This window comes from Petromyzon marinus, chromosome 47 (assembly GCF_048934315.1).
Source record: "Petromyzon marinus isolate PM22_M1 ecotype Great Lakes invasive population chromosome 47, UKy_Petmar_22M1.pri1.0, whole genome shotgun sequence".
In the NCBI taxonomy this organism is placed as follows: domain Eukaryota; kingdom Metazoa; phylum Chordata; class Hyperoartia; order Petromyzontiformes; family Petromyzontidae; genus Petromyzon; species Petromyzon marinus.
The window spans coordinates 2,324,008-2,337,833 of record NC_133713.1 but is presented as its reverse complement, the minus strand read 5'-3'; the positions used below and the strand labels follow the sequence as shown (position 1 = coordinate 2,337,833).

Below are 13,826 nucleotides of genomic sequence, written 5' to 3'. Positions count from 1 at the left end.
ATATCCTAGATCTAGTTATTACATCTGGCTTGCCCATATCATATTTTAATTTGTGCAATATTAATGTATCTTACCACTTTTATGTAGTTTTTTTACTTGGTCATTTCCCATAACCGCAATCAAACGTATAATCAAATATAATCATTTAAAATCTTTAAATACCACTTTAAACTTTAGATTTTATCTTTGGAGGACAACGTTCTTATTTATAATTAAACTTTCCAATAGTATATAATAGGTTTAACCCTTTCTGTCAATTAAACAGGTGTTTAGATGTTAAAACACCAAACAGAAACATTTTGACACTGGCAAGTGAGGTCCCAAGACTTTCCAAAACTCTTGACTCTTTGGTGGCATTTAAATCACGTCGTCTCTTACAATCGGCGAGCTCCCTTGTATACTGACCATATGTATTCCTTGAAATATTTGGGAAAACTTTGAGAGTAGATGGAGGGATACAGGTCTGGAGATTAATTTTCAGATCTGGAAGCAACATCAGTATATGGGAATGCATTAAATTCAGCAAGGTCTGCATTTTATTTATTTATTTAAAGCTTTTGTGACTGCAGGGATTCATATTCTTGGCTCTTTCGGTAAAGTCACGTAGAAGGGAAACAATAATAAAAAAATATATAAAACAATAAAATTCTCACGTTTCGACTGCAACACAAGCAATCATCATCAGGTGTGAAAACCACAGCAAGAAAATTTAAAAAAAGTGGCAGTTTTTTTAACGTTAGCACCACGGAGAGCGATTTGACAGTTATTCAGATGGATGAGTCCATCTATGTTCGGAAAAGAGGAAGGGGGAGACGAAAATAATGGATGCAGTCTGAAAGCCACTGTAAGCGTGAACAATAAATTAAGACCCGAAATGGTTGATCAAATTCTTCCAATGATTGCTAAGCCAGAATCCATCTTCTCGGTTGAAATTGTCTGTGTTTGTATATGTGGATAGCCTCATGAACGAATCTCTCATGGTAGCCAGATGGCTTGCAGAGAACCTCTGTCTTGGAGAAGTGAATGTCATGTGAGCCTACTGAATTATAACAGTGATCTGCCACAGCCGAGGTGTTGGTCCTACCGTGTTTAGGTCTGCTTTGTGTTCACGGATGCGGTCCGAGACATGTCGTTTGGTTTCTCCAATGTAACTACTACCACAGAGGCAACTTAGTTTGTAGACGCCAGGGTACTGTCCGGAATCACATCTTTTACAGACGGAACCAGATCACAGATTTTATGAAATATATTGAATCGGACCTGGATCTTCTGTTTAATCAAGATTTTGGAGAGTATTATTTGTGATCCCCGCAATGTAAAGTGATTTTGAATGGCTCCTCAAGAGGGTCCTTCTTCATGGTTGGAGTGATAGCTTTGCGGATTGTGTAGTCGGAGTAACCATTAGCCTTAAGAGCTTGGTGTACGTGATTGAGTTCACTGGCAATGTGTTCCTGGTCGGAGATGCATTGGGCTCTATGGTGCAGAGTCTTGATGGGGGAATTTTTCTGGGATGGATGGTGGTGGGAATCCGGTTTCAGGTAAGCATCCGTATGGGTAGATTTCCTGTAGACAGAGTGGCTCATTGAACCATCAGGTCTCTTTTCTTATTAGGATATCCAAAAAGGTAGCTTGCCATCTTTTTCGACTTTTATGGTAAATCTGATGGCTGGGTGTATGGAATTGATGTGGTCGAGGAATTGGTCTAGAGCAGGCCGGCCATGTGGCCAGATGACAAAAGTGTCATCCACGTACCTCTTCAATAAGGTTGGGCGCAGAGTGGCAGTCTGGATGGCGTCAGTCTCAAACTTCTCCATGAAAATGTTGGCTACAACCGGAGATAGGGGGGAGCCCATTGGGGTGCCCTCAGTTTGTTTGTAGAAAGTTCCATTCCAAGTGAAGTATGCATTGGTTAAGCAGTGTCTCACGAGGGGGGGTACCTCAGTATTTAGTCCTTAATGAATCAAGTCTTCAATTATTGCGATGGTGTCAGGTACAGGAACTTTGGTGAATAAGGAAACTATATCAAAACTGACAAGCAGGTCTGGGGACAGGGAAATACCCTTGATTGTCGATACCAGGTGAGTAGAATTTTGTATTGCAGAGGTGGTTTTTCCAGTGAAAGGCCGCAGGATTTCAGATAGAAAACGAGCCAGTTTGTAGGTGGGGGAGTTGATAGTAGAGACAATGGGACGAAGGGGTATATCTACTTTATGTATTTTTGGTAAGCTGTATAATCTTGGTGGCCTGTTGCAGTCGAAACGTCGTGAGAATTTTATTGTTTTATGTTTTGTTTAATTGTTTCATTGTTCCCTTCTACGTGACTTTACCGAAAGAACCAAGAATATAAGATCTGCATTCTTCTTTACGCGTATTAAGGATGGCGGTATAAACCCAAGAACACTTTTTCCTCCTAATGAGAAAATCAAATTCTAAATCAATCTTACCTTGTTCCATCGTCACATGTTTTAGTGACTAACTCGGAGATGATAAGACTTGGAGGTACTTATTTATTAACAAGCACCATCGGGGTTAACACACTTAATAATTGGTCCGTCTATTGTCAGTGACGCTACTCAGCCAGGACAGTTCGTAGGCTGCCTGACTAGGGGCGCCCCGAGATGGTAGAGACAGAGACGACGACGAGAAGAATGGTGAAGACGACGATAATAATGGCGATGGACTTCAGCAGCACGATGGGGATCCGTCCATAAGACGTTGTTCTGGAACCCCTTTGTCCAGAATATACCTGTGCAGAAATGCGTCTGCAATGGATGCGGCCGACTGGTCATTCAGAGGCCACGCCACCGACCACCGGGACAGATATTCCACCCCAACAAGGAGGAATTTGTTATCCCTCTAAGTGGCGGGAAACGCCCTGAGGATGTCCAGAGCAACTAGCTTATTAATACGAGATACCGCGATGGATTGTAACGGCGGCTGGACCTGCCTCGGCGGCGGCTTGCGGTGTACGCAGTCAGTACACCCTCTCACCATGTGGTACACGTTGTCCGTCATCCAGGGCCAAAAGAAGTCACGTTTCAGTGTCAGAAAAGTTTTACGAAGTTCGAGGTGCATTAATTTCTCATGGACAGACCGTGTGAGTTTACCCTGCAGTCGGCACCACCATGCAATGATGTTGCAGCTCCACATCCCACCTTATCAAAAGTCCTTCATGGAGGACTATAAGGATAATTCCCGCTGGCACATCTTTACTACCTCTCGCCGCAATGCGATGCCACCACTTTAACAAGGAGGCGTCCTTGCAAAATTTCTAACCAGTGAGATAGTTGGCCGGAAGGCTGGTCAACCTGTAAGGCATATTGAAAAGCCGTGTGGTCCATGCACACGACAAAGTTCTGTCCATAAAGGTACGGCCTGTATTGCTACACAAAGTGCACTATGGCCAACAATTATTTGCGCATCACGCAGTAATGCTGCTCTGCGGGGGAAAGCACACGGCTCCCGTAGGCCACTACTCTCTCTGCACCATTCACGACCTGGGACAGGACAACGCCGATTTTGGTGTCACTGGCGTCCGTATCTAACACAAAGGGCAGAGAAAAATCAGGGTATCCAAGGGGAGGCGTGTTGGCGAGGCCATCGCGCAGCACGAAAAACGTGGCCTCCTCCTCCCATTACCAAAATCTCTGGCCCTTGGCAGTGAGTGCTTGGAGCAGTTTAGCGATCATCACGAACTTGGGGATGAACCAGCGATAATACGACACAAACCCGACAAAACTGCGGACTTCACCCACTAACATGGGGTTTGGCCACGTGCGCACAAACGCAGTTTTGTCAGGATCCGTGGCTATCCCAGACTCGCTCACAATGTGGCCCAAATACCCCACCGATGTTTGCAAAAGATGATACTTTTGTGGTTTGAATTTGAGATTGGCCGGCTGCACCCTGATAAACACTGACCGCAACTGCTGCAGATGCTCCTGAAACGTGCGCCCGAATACAATTATGTCATCCAAGTAAATGAGGCACGAGTCCCATTGAAGACCTGACAAGACCAATTCCATAAGCCGCTGAAACGTGGCTGGAGCAGAGTGAAGACCCATCGGGAGGCAGTTAAATTGGAACCCTTGTAGTGTCCAGAACGCGGTTTTAGGCCTGCATCGTTCATCCAAGGGCAGCTGCAAAAATCCCAACAAGTCGAGGGTCGAGAAAAACTGTGCACCAGACAAGGCGTCCAAGGAGTCATCCATCCGGGGGAGCAGATATGTGTCTGCCACAGATATTTTATTAAATTTACGGAAGTCAACGCAAAAGCGCAGACTCCCATACAGTTTTTTGACCAAAACAATGGGAGCCTCCCAAGGACTGGTGGAAGGGGAGATGATGTCCGCGGGCAACATTTCATCAACTTCCTGGCAAATGTGGTCCTTCTCCTTGGGATTGAGCCTGTACAAATTCTGCCGTATTGGAGCAGCGTTACTCGTGTCGATGCAATGTTGCAATAGTGAAGTGTGGCCATGGCCAATATCAAATTTCCCGTGGCTAAAAATATCTTCGAATTCTCGGAGCAAGGCATGCAGCTCGCCCCACTGTTCCCCGGACAATTTAGAATTTTGCCCAAACGCGTCCATCCTAGCCCCGTCCTACTTGCCTCCCCGCTCCACCACAGCAACGACCTCTGCAGCCTCCGAGGACGCCTCCTCACAGCGTGCGGCCGTTGCGTGGGCTAAAACTGTACTGGCTTGGACCACCGCAGCCCCTAGCCCGACGTTTAGCACTTGCAATAAGGGCACCTGGTACCTCCGTATTATGGTTTGAGCACCCATCAATGCGAGACCCCGAATCGCCGTGTTATAAGGGGTAAAAAGGACCCCTCCAACATGATCCGTCAAATCCAGTTGTTCGCAACCGCAAGGGCACCAACATCTGAGCGCCTGGTGGAACCGTAACAGTTTCCTTTGCCAGGGCCTGAACCGTGGTGTTGGCCCTTGCCAACCGGGTCGGAGACTTCAGAAACGCCAACCGTTGTCCCGACGGCAATTCAATACCTTGATCAACATGGATATTTATGGGCATCCTCCAGAGAAAATCGGTGACCAAAAGACAGGGCACAGCTAATGTCCTAGAAACCAACACCGGCCCTGTTAACTCAATGTCCCCAAAGCGGACTTTCACCAATATTTGACCTATAATGCCCAGACTCCCGCCGTTATCGGCACACAAGCACTAGCGACTGGGCTAAGACAACAGGACCTCGGTGGCAATAATTAAAAAATGAGCTCCGAAATCATGGTAGTTGACACTCCCGTGTAGACCAGCACCCTCACCTCTATCCCCTGGACAAAACAAATTACCGTTGACGACCCCGCCGCCACCGCCACGACATGGTGCACCAACGCGTTCCACTGGCCCGCGCCCCGCGGCCACCCGTTCGACGCCGAAGTCCGTCGCTCGCACGCCGTGACACGATGAGGGATGATGTGCGAACCCGACATGCTCAGCAACGGGCATGCGTGATGTGACATTTGCGACCGGGTGTCTGATGCATCACGACTTTCCTGCGGGCCCAAGGAAGTGGATGTCGGCGGGGTGGAGGACGTCGAAAGTGAGGAGGGCGATCCGGTGCTGTTCCGACATCCCCTGGCGATGTTTCCCGAATGGCCGCATTTGAAGCAGGTGATCATGAGCCTATATGCTGGGAGGGGGCTCCTCTCTCACTGTTCCTGCTCTGGCCGTCACCCCTCGACTTTCCTTCTGCAGCTACACGATTATGGAATTCCCTTCCTCAGTCTATTAGGGATTCTATTTTTCACTGTTTAAATCGTGTCTTAAAACTCACCTATTTTTTACAGGCTCTCCTTGTAACTTAAGATTTGAAAACCAATGTTGTTGTCCAATTTGATTAATCTGTAATTGTTATCATTCCCTTTTATCATAGTTCTTCATTTTATTTGAATTTCGAGTGTAGTCATTGATACTGTATTTATCAGCTTTCTATTTCGCTTAGATTTTATGTATATTTTGGGTGTAGTTTAATTTCCATGTACAGCGCTTTCAGATACTTCAATAAAAAGAGCGCTTTATAAAATATGGGTTATTATCATCAATGTCATCAGATTCGCAGTGAAATGTAATGAGATTCGCAGTTGACTGATGTAACCAGAATCACAGGGACTGATGGAATCACATTTGCGAGTGACCAATGGAATCAGATTCCCAGGTGACCGATGGAATCAGAGTTTCAGGTGACTGTTGGGCAGTCGCAGGTGATTGGTGGAATCACAGCCTCAGGTTACTTATGGAATCAGTCGCAGCTTACTGTTGCTGTGCTGTAATTGATAAAAGTTTGGGGAAAAGAGAAAATGGGAGGGAATTCCAAAGTGGAGCAGTGCAGGGAAATCTGCAAAAAGAGAAGCGTTGTGACCTGCAGTGTGGTGAGTGGATGGGTGAGTCAACCCATGGCACTGTCTTGTGACCTGTTAGCGAGCCTTCAACAATTCACGTAGTCTCAAAATGAACACCGCCTAGCACAAGCGCTGTGGTGACGTTTACCACCACTTAGTGACAAATCGCGACTGTTGTTGTAGTCAAGTGGCTGAGTGTGAGAGTGAATTAGTGAGTGGGTGAGTGGGTGGCTGAGTGTGTGAGTGAGAAAGTGAGTGCAATGTTGTAACCTGCAATGTTGGTGGTTGAACATAGTGTAGCTGAAACGGAAGTCAGTGTCGTAGACCAAGTCTTCAACACTGTTTTAGGAATCAACGAGAAAATTGAAATGGAGCAAATTAAAATGGCCGATTATGATTCTCCTGCAAGGCATTGAGAGTCACACAGACACATGGCTTGAACCTTGACCTTAGAAACTCGGAGGGTGTTGTTTCTGACACTCACCCTTTTAGGAATTAGCGAATGCACCCAACGCTTGGGTCTTGAACACAGGGATCTCTGTGATGGTGTCCTCTGTGTGTGTAACATGGCCATTATAAACCTCCAGAGGGAGAGAGACACACACCCGACTACAGTGTAAACTGATCTCTTGTAACCACAAAATCAACAACAGAGTGCTCTGGCTCCTCGGCTCAAGCCTGCTGTAACAGTTTCGCGTGGTTGTGTAATTATCAGCACGTGTGAGCCCACGTTAAATTAGATCTCTCAGGAGTTAATTTTAAACACGGTGAGCGCCACTCTGTCTTCTGAGCCCTGGAGCTCGCTGGGTCCTAAAGAATCAAATTTCTTTGTTTTTCTTTCCACGAGTGTGCCCAGGCAGCTGTGTGGTGGAACCATCAGTATTTTTGGGGTTGCGAAGTCCAGATGCCTTCAGGGTCGCGGCCAGAAATATACCTGTCCGACACACACACACGTACACATTATTAATAAATTATCCCCCCGTATAGCCTTTCTACAGGCTGTTAGGGAGTGTTTGTCAGCGAGCACCTATTCAAGCCAGCAAGACACACAATGGCATCTGTGGCCCAGCTCCATGTTTAACCGTAGTTATCTCTCCAGCGCTGATGTTTATACACACACACCACAATCGGTAAGCATTTATGATCACATTTATAAGACTGAGTTGACCTAGGGGAGGTGCAGGACTGGTTCAGATTGCTACTGATGTTCACCGTGGTTGAACTCATATAGCCAGTTTCATGGCGCAGTGCCCAATGCACTGCGCCACCACTCCATCCACAGGAAGATCTGGATCAGTGGTGGCCATGACACCATGCATTGTGGATCCATTTTGGTGGATGTCAATGTGCTCCGCGATCCACCACAAGCTATGACCAACAACTACCTGGATTAAACCCTGCAATGTTCAAACATTTTTCTACAGAAGCCATTTTCTACGGAAACTATATTCCGTTTCTTAAAGAAAATTCTCCTGTCCTGCCATAATGTACTGTAAACGAATATTAAATATAAACTTGGCATAATTTTTTTTACGTATTTAAAACATCTTAAACAGTATTATTATAAATAATCTCAATTATGTAAACAAGTGTCCTATTTTGTGTTTTTTTTATATAAATGGAATGGAAGCTGTGTAGAGATGTAAACCAATGGTTCACATCTCTGCAATCTGTAATAGTAGGCATGGGAGCAACCGTAAACGAGACGTATTATGTATCTCTGCATGTCCAAATTAATGCTAGAGTTTTCCATGACGTGTTGTGAATGTGTTGATTTGGTGTAGTTTGGCACCGTGTCTAGCCGCCTTATTATTTCCCAGTAGTGGTGATGTGTTTTTACCGCACCAGGTACATAATAGGACGAGTCGACCTAAAGGAAGCCCAGGCAGGACTGGTTTAGATATTTGTCACCGATGTTGGAGATGAGATAATAATCTAACTCGGGTCACTAGGCTTGTAGTGCACTAACCATTACACTCTATACACAAACAAAATCGCTGTTCACCACGAAGTAGCGATGATGTCACTATGGTGCTTGTACCAGGTTAGGTGCGCCTTGAGGCCACTTGAAGTGATGGAGGCTCACTGCTAAGTCACAGGACTCAGGTGTTATTCGTTATCTGACTTAGATGATTGCCAGATGAACCACCTGTTTCCCACTGTGGCAACTGGCTGCGTTTTAGCCACCTGTCGCCCCTTGTTATTGCGAGTGTCGATCCTCTCCCTCCGTTGATACAGTGAGGGAAAACAGTATTTGATCCCCTGCTGATTTTGTATGTTTGCCCACTGACAAATAAATGATCAGTCTATAATTTTAATGGTAGGTTTATTTGAACAGTGAGAGACAGAATAACAACAACAAAAATCCGGAAAAACGCATGTCAAAAATGTTATAAATTGATTTGCATTTTAATGAGGGAAATAAGTATTTGACCCCCTCTCAATCAGAAAGATTTCTGGCTTCCAGGTGTTTTTATACAGGTAAGGAGCTGAGATTAGGAGCACACTCTGAAAGAGAGTGCTCCTAATCTCAGCGTATAAAAGACACCTGTCCACAGAAGCAATCAATAAATCAGATTCCAAACTCTCCACCATGGCCAAGACCAAAGAGCTCTCCAAGGATGTCAGGGACAAGATTGTAGACCTACACAAGGCTGGAATGGGCTACAAGACCATTGCCAAGCAGCTTGGTGAGAAGGTGACAACAGTTGGTGCGATTATTCGCAAATGGAAGAAACACAAAAGAACTGTCAATCTCCCTCGACCTGGGGCTCCATGCAAGATCTCACCTCGTGGAGTTGCAATGATCATGAGAACGGTGAGGAATCAGCCCAGAACTACACGGGAGGATCTTGTCAATGATCTCAAGGCAGCTGGGACCATAGTCACCAAGAAAACAATTGGTAACACACTATGCCGTGAAGGACTGAAATCCTGCAGCGCCCGCAAGGTCCCCATGCTCAAGAAAGCACATATACATGCCCGTCTGAAGTTTGCCAGTGAATATCTGAATGATTCAGAGGACAACTGGGTGAAAGTGTTGTGGTCAGATGAGACCAAAATGGAGCTCTTTGGCATCAACTCAACTCGCCGTGTTTGGAGGAGGAGGAGGAATGCTGCCTATGACCCTAAGAACATCATCCCCACCGTCAAACATGGAGGTGGAAACATTATGCTTTGGGGGTGTTTTTCTGCTAAGGGGACAAGACAACTTCACCGCATTAAAGGAACGATGGACGGGGCCATGTACCATCACATCTTGGGTGAGAACCTCCTTCCCTCAGCCAGGGCATTGAAAATGGGTCGTGGATGGGTATTCCCGCATGACAATGACCCAAAACACACGGCCAAAGCAATAAAAGAGTGGCTCAAGAAGAAGCACATTAAGTTCCTGGAGTGGCCTAGCCAGTCTCCAGACCTTAATCCCATAGAAAATCTGTGGAGGGAGCTGAAGGTTCGAGTTGCCAAACATCAGCCTCGAAACCTTAATGACTTGGAGAAGATCTGCAAAGAGGAGTGGGACAAAATCCCTCCGGAGATGTGTGCAAACCTGGTGGCCAACTACAAGAAACGTCTGACCTCTGTGATTGCCAACAAGGGGTTTGCCACCAAGTACTAAGTCATGTTTTGCAGAGGGGTCAAATACTTATTTCCCTCATTAAAATGCAAATCAATTAATAACATTTTTGACATGCGTTTTTCTGGATTTTTTGTTGTTACTCTGTCTCTCACTGTTCAAATAAACCTACCATTAAAATTATAGACTGATCATTTCTTTGTCAGTGGGCAAACGTACAAAATCAGCAGGGGATCAAATACTTTTTTCCCTCACTGTATGGGAGGGTGACTGCCTCCAAACTACCCAGTAACAACCTTCACAAACCTCCTCCACAGAGGCTGATCATGACACCACTGGTACCAGTGATCGGCATGCTACACATTATCCCTCCTGGATTAAATCAGTCCATCTTTTGTCTCGTCCGTGCTACATCCGTTGAGCCCCCTCTCTCCTTCCAAACATAAGCTGCTTAGGCATGTGGTGGCTGGACATGCGGGCTACATGACCCAGCGAATGTAGCCTCGACTGCAGGAGGGAATCACTGATGGGACTTTGTCTAGATATTTCAAGGAACTGTGAGCTGTTCACACAATACAGTCTGGTTAAATCCAGGATTGATTGTAGGCAGGCCATCCTGAATATTTTAAACCAGCGCAGGTGTTCCTTTCATGAGTTGCACGTTTCACAAGCATATATAAGGGAGGGCATAAAGAAGACTCAAAGCTTTGTATCGAGCGGTATGCCAGGTAGCTTTCACATAGCATTACACAGTTGATGAAAAGATGATGTTGCTTGACTGAGTCAGAGTAAGTTCTCCACTGCCAAACCGGATTTGGTTAGAAGCACACTGCTCAGGTACGGAAAAGTCTCCACTCTCTCAGCAACAAAGATCCCCCAAATATCCTCAACACCCGATTGGAGATGTTTACACATCGCACCAAGTACTCATTGGAGGCTGGGTCGACATAGAGGAGGCCCAGGACCGGTTCCAATATTCATCACTGGTGTTAGCCATGAGCAGCGTGCTAACCCCTGTGCCACTGATCCCCACACAAACATACACACATATATACACACAGGGGCTCTGACACGCGTGTGCCCACACACACACCTGCATTAGCCCATCACTGTCATTCACTGAAGCCCATTCCGTTCCCCCTCTCACCTCCCCCCACGGTCCCAGCGCTGGGACGAGGCATTGACACGTGACCCCAGTGCTTCCTTTTCATGCCGCCTCCCTCCTGGATACACGCTGTCACCATGGCACCCACCATGACATAACAAGGCTCATAATGGCAAGGTCAAAGACACCACGTGCCAGCACTGCTGAAGTCAAGATTCGAGGTCAAGATTCTTAGTTCTGCTATTTGCCTTGCTTGGGAGGTTCGTAACGGCCATGCCTGAGACACTGAACCGGGACAGCTGAGACCTTGGGTTTAAATCCGAGTTTCAGCTGCCCGTGATTAAACCGAGTAGTCAAGTATCCTGAATTGGTCTCAAACCAGTCACCAATGACTCAAAAGATATCAATACACCTACACAGAGTTATATAGACTCGCATAGACCGGGTTATTATTAAACCAGATTCTCTAGTTCTGCGAGTTGATGGTTTCAGCCTGGTCACCGTTGACTGACACAGAGATGCACAGACTCATATTGTGAATGAGGGTCTGTCGGAGCCCTCAAGGTAAGTTAAAACTTAGATTTTTGCTTGGTAACTTTTGCTGTTCCACTCTCCAGCACAGGAAAATATTGCTCCCCACTGTCACTTGATAGTGGGGGGCAGTGGGAACCCAAAGTTTTGTAGTCCCGACGTCAGCTGTACTGCCAGGAACAACTCGCACCACCACAATCAACGTTTCACAATCTAGTGTTTAGAATAAGGTGTAAAAATATACATCAAACTAATATCTTGCTGTGTCACTGAAGAAAGTTAGCACGGATGAGTATGCACAATTTCTACCTGGAGTGTAGTTCTCAATTCACACCCTCTATCAAGTTACGAAATAAAGAGTCTGGAGGTTCCCTAAATTTACCTCAATACAAATATTACTCCCTCATAAAAATCGCTTAAATTTGGGAACAGTTAATCACATTCAGAAATTTGGTCCTGCACTTTAATCTTAGCATTACATGTGTGAGCAGATAAACACCGCGATGAAGGAGGTTCTATCCCAAAAATGTATGGGAAATTTTCCAAATAGGCAAACCCAACCAGGATTGTTCAAGTAATGTGGACACAGGTAGATTTGTGTAAAAAAATTGCATTGGAATATTGCCTTTAACTGGGAAAAATGCAATTGAAAATGGGACTGTCCTAAAATCATACGTTAAAATGAGCCCTGATTAATTATCACAATGAAAAAACATGTCTCTGTATCTGTCGGTGTCTGTCACTGTATGTCTCTTGTGTCCCTCCGTTTCTCTGTATCACCGTCTCTGTATCTGTCTTTGTGTATCCCTGTCTCTTGGCCAAGGGTGGGTTTCCACCTAAATTTCACTGTGTAATAAAAACGCACCCAATTATTTATATACGTATATATAGCAACCTTTTTTTTTGTTTCACTTACTATAAACACACTGTGTCACTCCACCTGTCGCTGTAGTCACACTACTTCAATCCCCTTGCTCCTGGCCGGGTTCAGTGAAGGTCTGTTGAGTCTTCATCTGCAGGCTTCCACCACCACCTGCATCGAGAGAAAAACCACAAAAGGCTGCTCAAACACAAATTAACCACGTGGTCCCTCGTCGAGTGATGACCAGCTGTGGCCTCGACTAGTGTTTTGGCCAGCCACGCTACAAGACGAGCGGCTACGCTGGCCCAAGTAGCAATTTGCTGTAACCAGAGGAACCTGCCTCACTTGAAACATTACGTTTCTTTTATGAACTTAAATCTGTAATGGAGGTTTTTTTGGGGGTTAGATCGCGTAAATACCAATGTGTCGTTAAACCTGCCACCACCTGATAGACAATTAGTAAGGTTTGTAACGTAAACAGAACGTACCAATTCGTTACTAGTACAGCACACCGGTGTGTTGGAGAGTAAATCCACAACATTTACAATTTGAGTACGACGTGTCGCCTGATGATGCTAGCTGTAATTATGGATAATATTGGTCACAAAAGCCTACGTGTTATACAAACTTGAATCTATGCACGCGGTAGCACAGCGATAAAAAATGGCCGCCACTAACTTTTATCGCTACCCCGACTCCTCCCACCTTCTTCCTTGCCCCCGCTCCGCCCCCCCCTGGGCGTGGCTTGCGTGGTCGTTCCTCCCCCTGACCCACCCCGCCCCCACAGCACCGCCTCCCCTCGCGACCCATGGGCTCGGAAGGGAGTAAAACAAAGGGGGGAGGGGGTGGGCGCCCGTGCGGGTCTAAGGACCTTGAGTGTTCTATTGCTGCACCTGAAAGAGGCGAACCGTCTACTGTGCGAACGCGCACATTTTGACTGCATCGGAGAGCGTCACGCTGTGTTAATGAGTCTTTGTGAGCTCTGAGTGGAGCGATCATCGAGACGCAGTCGGGGATTTACAACCTGAGGACATCGATGATGATCGATGAAGATGATCGATAATGATGATCGATGATGGTGGGCCAAAGGTCTTGCACGTCATGGGAATCGCAAAGAGAGAAAAAAAGCTACATCACAACCCTTGCGCTCTGTTTGAGGACAGCGACTTTTCTATCAGCTATCATACCATCACCACAGCCTACCTTCCACCATCACCATTATAACCACCACTATTTACAAACACGTTCCTTCGGAGTGGGCCGGTAGGAACTTGGTTGGACAGCGTATTCGTGCGATCATTGTTGGATACCGTAGTCGTGTTGGAGGTTGTAGCTGTTACGATTGCATCTGATGATGATTCTTGATTTATTGCTGAAATTGGTCTT

At 46.0% G+C, this 13,826-nt stretch overlaps 1 long non-coding RNA gene across 1 annotated transcript; it reads right to left on the bottom strand.

The window, feature by feature from the left end:
- Positions 1–234: 234 nt before the first annotated feature.
- LOC142931037 (uncharacterized) lies at positions 235–13,150 on the bottom strand. Its single transcript, XR_012947031.1, has 3 exons — positions 12,929–13,150; positions 12,495–12,611; positions 235–7,299 (listed from the first exon to the last, which is right to left on the bottom strand). It is a non-coding gene; the product is annotated as an uncharacterized LOC142931037 (long non-coding RNA).
- Positions 13,151–13,826: the final 676 nt, after the last annotated feature.